We start from the raw sequence: 8855 nt of genomic DNA, 5'->3' as shown, positions 1-8855 counted from the left end.
TGTTTTTTTGTGGGACCCCCCCCCCCCCAAGCCACTCAGTCAGCCTCGTGCAGCCGCCTTCAACCGGCGGGAATCACGCGGTGGAATCTGTGGCTGAAACTTTAACCGTCCGTTAAAAAATTTTCCTCCGGCGGCAGCTGTCACTGAGAGACCGGATCACAGACGGAGGGATGTGGCGGAGGAATTAACTGAAGAAGGAAATTTGACCGACATTGTGACGTTCCGGAGCCTCGACGCAGATCACCACTGTCTCCAATGGTGCGGTGATTTTTTTTTTTTTTTTTTTCCTCTGAAAACAAGCGACTTTGTGCACAGCGGGTCTGCAGACCTCCACTAACAGCCGAGGACAACCGAGGTGTTGGCGCGTTGAAAGTGGATCTCCAGTCGTTGCCATTTCCCTCAAAAATTGATTTTTTTTTCTTTTTTTCTCCCTAAAATGTTTGAGCAGCTCCTCGGAGGATTATCAGAGTCGCTTTCCAGTAATGTGATATATTAGTGATCACGGAGGACGGAGCTGGACACCGCCCGGACCAGTTTTGAAGGCTACCAGGACCGGGATTTCATCCTCTTTTCGTTGGTGTGAGAGGTTGGGGGGGGGGGAGAAAGAGAGAGGAAGACAGCAGCCTCCAGTCTTGCGGACTGACGGGTGGAAACCGACCGCGCACATTGCCGGAATGCTTTGGGATTGAAATTGTTTAATTTGTTAAAGAGGCCCTCTACCTGGAGGAATTTCTGCCAAACGGCTGCTTGGATAAGTGAAAAAGGTTATTTACACTCAAGGACACGGTCGGTGTTGGTGGGTGTAGTTTCTTATAGTATTGTTGTTTTGTGAAGCACAAACCGGAGCTGCAGCGCACGGATTTCTACCGGGACTTGAGACGAACATTATCGGGATTAAAGCTGCTAAAACCCGTAACGCCACTTTTCTCTGCTACATTGGGTTTTGGATTACTCCCTGAGGACTGTGCTCCAATCAAACACCTCTCAACGTCCCTGTTACTTTAAATCCGTTATTGGAGTAACGTTAATTGGGCTTTTTTTTTTGGGAGGGGGGCGAATGGAAGGCTAATAGGTGTTTTTCAGCAACCATATGACCCCCTCCACGCATCCACCCACCCTTCTCGTTTTCAGGATCTATGTGCGTGAGTGCTTGTCGTGGGGTTGCACAGTGAGACCACCGGCACCTGGATTCCTGGTTCACCCCCTTTTCTTCCCTGCTGCCTGACTGCGCGCACGCCTGTTCCAGTAATCCCTGCTTCTGCTGCCGCCGCTTCGGCTGCTGCTGTCCGGTCCGACACACACACACACACACACACACACACACACACACACACACACACACACACACACTCCCGTTTATTCAGCCCCAGAAAACTACCAAGATAGCCCCTCTCTCTCTTTCTCTCTCTCGGTGTGTGGATGAGAAAGGAGTCGCGCAGGAGAGGAGAGCAGAGCAGGAGTTGGGATAAAGCTGCCGAGCCTGATCACCTTTAAAGCCTCTGGGGGGCTTTTGGTTGTGATTTAACTCATCCATTAGTGGACGGATCAGGGGGAAGAAGAAGAAGAAGAAGAAGAAGAAGTAAAAGAAGAAGAATAAGAAGAAGCAGAAGGGATTCTGGAGAAAAGAGACAAGAGAAGAGGATTTGGAGATCGATGAAGGTAAGGCGGACTGTTAATAATGCAGGGTGTGTGAGATGGCGGAGGATGCTCGGTGGGACTGAGCTCTGCTATGCAGCTAATCTTTTTTTTTTTTTTTTTTTTTTTCCTGCCACGGTGCCAACAATAGTTTTATTCTTAGTGCCCAGGAAATGAATCATCGCTGTAATCTGATTAGGCTCTGCCACAACCTCGCTGTGTGTGACTGCTCTCTTTTCTGCGCCTGTGTTCTGGATCCGCTCTCATTCACTTCACATACAGATTGGTATTTATTCGGAGCTCTCCAGAATCTGATGTGTGGACAGTGTTGTCTCTGGAGGGTTCAGTCGGTTGAAAGGCTAATTGTTACTTTGGCGTCTCACTCGTGTGCTGCTGGGAAGGCTCTGGCTAGGCTGGCAGCCCCCGCCGTGCCTGTATGGGAATGTGTGCCTGCTTTGGATATTTGTATGTGTGTGCGTGCGTGTGCGTCGGGGCTTCAGCGCGCGCATGTATGGAGGCATCCGTTCGCGCGCGCGTGCGAGCACCAATTTTTTTATTTATTTATTTTTTTTTGGGGGGGGGGTTGGATCTCACTCTTTTTCTCTTTTTCTCTCTCTGTCTGTCTCACTCTCTGTTTCTAAAGCTGCCTCATCATGCCGCTCCAGTTGACTGCCGTTACAGCCACATCTATTATGCAGGAGGCCAGGAGATGAGAACACAGGAGGGGAGGAGAGGTGAGGAGAGGGAATGGAGGAGAATAGGGGAGGAAAAGGAGAGAGAGGAGGGAATGGAGGTAAAAGAGTAACAGAGGTAAAGGATCATAGAGTCAGGAAAAGTGAGGTGAGGAAAAATGGCTGAAATGAAAAGGGGAGCAGTAGAGGACAAGGGATAGAGGGCCAGAGAGAATTAAACAAGGGATACAGAAAAAGACAAGGGCAGAGGAGTTGAGATCGCAACGCAAGTGAGGACAGGGCGAAAGAAGGGAGGAGAGAGAGGGGATGAGGGGGAGAAGGAGGTGAGGAGAGTAAAGAGGATACAGTAGAGGGGCAGCAGGGCTGATGGAAAATCTGTCTCTCTGTATCTACAGTCCAGACGGTGAGTCTTTGGACATTCACACATTTATTCTTCAGGCTCAGTGCTTCAGCACATTCAGTTAGAAATGAAAGGACGAAGTAGTTTAAAGGGTTCAGAAGTTGTTGGACAGATACAGAATCATCATATCTAACGTTCTGTAGGAGGGTCTCTGCCTTTAGTCTGATCTTCAGCAAGTGCAATGCAGCTCAATTGAATTGAATCAACTCGGACAGTCAAGGATGTACTCTTCACCTCTTCAACCCGAAAAGCTCTTGGTCGCTTTGGCTGAATGTTTGGGATGGACGTCCTGCTGAGTGATGAAATGTCATCCAGTGAGTTTTGATGCGTTTGGCTGAATCAGAGCACAGACTGCTCCTGTAGACCTCAGCATTCGTCCTGTTGCTTCTGTCAGCGGTGAAACCATCAATAAATGCCAGTGAGCTGATACCACTGGCAGCCGTACATGCAGGAGCCAAAACAGAACCAGCACCGTGCTTGACAGATGAGGTGGTGGTGGCTTTGGGACATGAACTAGTCCTTCTTTTTCTCTCCACACTTTCCTCTTTCCATCATTTTGATAGAGGTTGATTATTGTTTTAACGGTCAGAACTGTACAGTACTGTTTTCTCTCTCTGGCCTGTCTGTTTTTCAGGCTTTCCAACCGATTGTACCTTTGGGTGAATGAGTTTATAGTCATAAAATCTTCTCTTGATCGTCGACAAGGAAACACACACACCTAAACCCTGGAGAACATTTCTTGACTTGCTGTGCAGTCATAAAAGGGCTTTTCTTCACCATGCAAATGATATACATTCTCAGGACTTGTGCTCTTTAGTCTACCAGCCTTGTGCCTCATTATTATCTTCTATGCATCTCTTTACTCCTCATATTGACAGACAACTCTACCTTTATCACTATTAAAGTAAAGCTAGGACTTGGCACCTCAATGCAGTATGCATTATTTTAATTTTTAATGTACAGAAGCTCAAATACCTTCCCATGAAGTGGTCTCAGACTTCTAGACCAGACTGTAGGAAGAAAGAGGCAGAAAGGAAAGAACAGTCTGCTCTGAGAATCATGTGAATTTGTAGTTTTGTAATTCATTGTGGCATTTTTGCTAAAGTAGCATGTGATAAATCAGACTAAATCACATAATTTACATGGTGGCCCTTATTGTTTGTCCTTGAGGCAGTGCAGAAAACAACACAGCAGGACAGAGGCATTGTTTGGTAACAGAAGCCTGTCAGAAGCCAGGGAGTGTTTAGGAAGCAGTGACAACTCCACACTGAGAGAGCTTCTGTTCCAAAGAAAGATCTGAAAGAGCCGTCCAGAGACATCTCCACAGAGAATTGAATCAAACTGCTTGTAGTTCATGGATATATTAAAACAAACTGACTGGGATTAAGGACCACAGAGAGCTCATTAGAGGTGCTCTGAGTCTCAGGGAGGACATTATAGAGAATGACCTAGGTACTGAGGTCTGATATGGTTTCAGTACAGCACAGAGAGCTCGTGGTTTCAGAAACACTCTGAAATCATCACTTCCATTTTCCATGGTGCTGAAATCGTTCAGCACCATGGAAAATGAGTTTAAGAAGCATGAAAAGCTCCAATATAGTGTTGGTGCCACAGCAAGGTTTTTCACGGTTTCAGTACCATGGAGAGCTCCAACATGGTTCCAACATAGCTACCTATAATTTATGTAAAGATTCAAAGAAGGGAAGGGACACAAAAATAGAAATGAAATGTCAGTGCTGAAAGTTGACATAGGTTTCAGCACCATGGAGAGAGCCAGTGTAGTTTGAAGAGCCTTGAAGAGCTCCGACGTAGTGCGAGTGCCACAGTGAGCTCTGGAACGGGATTAACACTATGAGTAGTTCCAGCAATGCTGTTTGTAGCTCATGGACAGATTCAGACATTAATGAATGGAGGAGTGCTCCATAGAGTGTGTTAGAAACTAAAATAAGTGCTGAGATCTGACAAAGGAACATCCAGATTTCCTGTTGACTTTTTGACTTAGCTATGCAGTCATGTTGCACAATGTTACACTAATCGCCACTCCTACTGACATGCAGTCGAGCCTAATAGGCACAGATGTTATATCATGTTGGTTGCAGAGAGTGAATGATTGTTTAGAACTATAACAAACCCTGCGATTTAGGTAATATTTAATCCTGAACTTAATATACCCTTTGAAATTCAAATTAAAAGGTACCATGTGGAGTTTTTCTTTTGAACAATGTTTATGAAAAAACTACAATGAAGGTGGTGGTGTTGGCTCACTGAACTTCTGATGTGGAGTGCACATTTAAACACAGGATCCAGGAGCCGCTCCAACAATTTTATTTTTCACAATTCAAGATATTTAGGTTGATGGTTAATGGATGGATGGATGGATGATTTTTTTTATACATGAGATTTAAATACATAAAGACAAAATAACTACAATTAAATATCAATTTAAAATGTCAGCTTCTTACTTCCGCTTACTTTATTCATGCATCCATTATTTCTTTTTTCTCTATCAGGGTATTGAACATAAAAACAAAACAAAAAAAGCTTACAAAATAACTGCTATAATATTAACCGAATAAAATAACAAGGTTTGAAAAGTCCATTCTTCAACTCACAGTGATTCTCTGTGGTTAATAGGATGACAGGTGATTTTCAGGTGAGGCCGGATGTTAGACTTGTGATTTAACAGTTTATATTCAGTGGTACTCACCATAGCACATTGTGCATATCCCTGATAATGTGATAATGTTTCTGGCCCTATCACCCAGCCCTACTATAAACAAGGGTGCCTTTTCTTTTAAAAATATAATAAAAGCTTATCATGCAGCACAGATAAAGTCAGGCTGTGTTTCTTTTCATTCAAAAGACATAACCTAGTCAAATGTATCAGTGTGGAGGTGCAGAGGAGCTGGGCAGATGCAGACAAAGCCAGAGGTCTTCAATCCATCAGAGAGAGTCTGTGTTTGTGTTCCCCTCTCTCTACCACAGGAGATGAAATGAGCTTCCGGGGCAGTAGGTTGATGGAGTGAGCGCAGGCTCAAACCTCGCATGTTGGCGAACGTTCCTGCCCTCCTGAGGTGTTCTTGAGTGAGACACCGAATCCCTGACCTCTGACCTCTGGGGGGAGAGTTAATTGAGAAGAGAACATCTATAGTAACATCAATAAAATATGTAACTATTTTTTATGTTGTGTTTTCAGTCCATGGAGTCTTATCTATGAACTGTAATCTATTTAGAACCAAGAATCGACATTTATAGGTTGCAAGGGACCCTATAAGAAAACAATCCTATAGAATGTAGTGCAGCTGCTCATTTCCGTAATTTCTTGCATAAAGTTATGCATATTTTGATGTATGAATAAATGATTTGATAGTTACCAGAGCATAAATGTGTAATTACAGCCATAATTTGCAGACACATTTTCTTAAAATGACTAAAACCAGCAATGACAATGGCTACATTGACTGCTGCTACTACTAGACATGTCCCGAGTTTACCCTAAGAGAATAGAATCCTGATAATATTTTAATGGATTGCCTTTAAAGCCGTTCAAAATCTGGTCCTTTCTGCACTGAACTCTGTGTTATGTCCACCTCAGCCTGCCAGTGTTGCAGGGCAGCTCTCCCTTAACCACAGTAGGGAGCAGATGCTCATTTAAGTCAGCGCTGACCGCGAGCTTTCACTGTTTAATTGCTAATTAATTCAGTGAGTGAGTTGCAAAACCTTTCTGTTGTCTGGTTAAAGGGATTCTTCCCATCTGTCAACTTAGCCAAATATCTTTTGTGTGGGAAGGAGCATCACTCCGTAACACCATGGGCACAATCGTGAGTGCAGCTATCATATCATAGTTCAAAAATCTAATATTATTTAACCAGAGTCTTCAAGTATTTGGATGATTTAGTGAAAAATAAGGCATTAGAATTAGATTTAGAAGTTTACAGCTTCAGTTTGTCAGAAACATTAAGGTAAATATAAGAATCAGATGGGACTGGCAAAAAAAACTCGATTGGAAATCCCTAGCTACCACTTAAAGATTATATGTCTATAATTATGTGTATTCAAAAACATGTTGGGATGTACAACTCAGCACTCACTCAGACAGAACGAAGGCTAGTGCCAAGAGAGTGCATTTGAAGTTGCAATGATTGCAGGACCTTGGACAGAGCCTCGCGAGCTGAGAAACAGTCAAGGAAGTCAATAGAAAAGGGAAAATGTAGACTCTCAAAGTTTTTAAGGATTTTAGGAAAGAGATAAGTTGGTGTTTCGGTCAGTGTAGATTGCCCCCAGCTAACACTGACTATTTTCACATCCAACTTCAGAAATGTGGTATTTTCATGTCATGAAAATCCGTGTCATCTCATGTATTTGTAACAGCCTCTTTCAATTCATTGAAAATGTGTGTTACAAGAGGATTAAAAGTCGTGTACAAGTGACCATGATGCGTTCAGTGGCAGAGGCTAGCATTAACAGGTAGACAGTTGAGGGTAAGTTGATGACAGAGACAACAGGCTGGTGTAGAAGTAGACAGGCAGACAGGCGAGCAGATGGAGAGACAGACATGTAGGCAGACGCACTCTTACTCACACAGTGAAGAAGAGACGGACTGGCTTATAAAAAGCGAAGCAGGTAGACAAGGAGGCAGACGAGAGCCAGACAGGCAAAGGAACAGTCAGCCATCCAGTGTCATGCTCGAGTGTGATAATAGAGTGAAATGTGTTAATGTGACTGGAGTGATGCATTGTTTTGTGGTGACTATTATCATATGGAGAGCATTACAATGTGCTTCACATCCCATTAGCAGAGAGAGAGAGAGAGAGAGAGCACATCCCCACCTCCACACTTACTCTCAACACGCTGCTCTGATGTGTTTTCCACTTTCTTCTTCTACCTATGACACATTGGTTGGCTGTTGTATTTTACCACATCACACAGCACTGAAACACCAAAGTGTTACTGATGAAAGACGCTCAAACACACAAGTCTTCCAAATGCATCACGTGAAAGTTGTCATTTAGATGAAAAAGGTGTGGACACTACAATCAAGTGGTTACATCTGGTTAGGATGGCGTGATTCTTTACAATCTTGATGAATCTTCTGATTATATTTATGATTAATTGTTTAATTTTCTTGCGTATAAAATGTGACTCTTAATGACAAACACAATTTACCAGAACCCCAAATCACATCCAACTAGAATCACCTGCTCGTGGTTGTCTGCCTCTTCCACTCAGACTAGTTTCAGGTTACATCCCTGTTTGTCCAGTCATAGAAAGTATGAACCATTTCAGGGAAATTCTGTCATAATTGCTTGAATTATGGCTAAAGAGTGTTTTGTGAGGTCACACTGACCTTGACGTTTGACCTCCACAATCTAATCAGTTCATCCTTGAAATGAGCGCTTGTGCCAAATTTGAAGAAAGGAGTTCTCGAGATAATGCCTTCACAAAGCCAAAATCATGTTTTGTGAGGTCATGCTGACCTTTGACCTTTGACCATCAAAATCTAATCACTTTATCCTTGAGTCTTAGTGAATGTTTGTGGCAAATTTGAAGAAGTTCTATCAAGGCGTTACTGTGATACTGTGTCCACAAGAACAACAAAAATAAACTAACAAAAAACAATACACTTGAAAACAATAAATCATCAAAAAGTTGAAGTTCACTCCTGTAATAGCACCCATACAGCAGCAGGCGTACCAGACCTTGGTTGTCATGGTTACAATAATAAACATTGACTGTACTGTGAGCGACATACCATATTGTTGCCATGGTTACTTCAATAACTGTCATGGCTTGGTCAGGTTCAGGAAAAGATCGTGATTTGGGTTAAAAAACGTACTCTCTCAACATTAGACAATATTTGTTGTCATGGTTACAATAATAAGAACGTGGTTAATTTACCCGAGCGGTCGTAGATAGAAACATGATAAACAGCTACTCCTGTGTCATATTCATCCATCCACCACCACCACCTCCTGACGTGGACTTTGTCTCTCTTTATACTACGTCACCTCACTTTTCCCTTCGCTCCTGTCATCATTACTACCACCACTAGATGTCGCCTAGCAACAAAACGTAACTATGGGTCATAATAACCTGCTGCACACATGAACCATGGGCTCGTATTTTAC

The sequence above is a fragment of the Seriola lalandi genome, unplaced genomic scaffold (assembly GCF_002814215.2).
Source record: "Seriola lalandi dorsalis isolate HSWRI2012SDOR001 ecotype SW California unplaced genomic scaffold, Sedor1 jcf7180002054998, whole genome shotgun sequence".
In the NCBI taxonomy this organism is placed as follows: domain Eukaryota; kingdom Metazoa; phylum Chordata; class Actinopteri; order Carangiformes; family Carangidae; genus Seriola; species Seriola lalandi.
Note: the sequence above shows the minus strand (reverse complement) of the source record.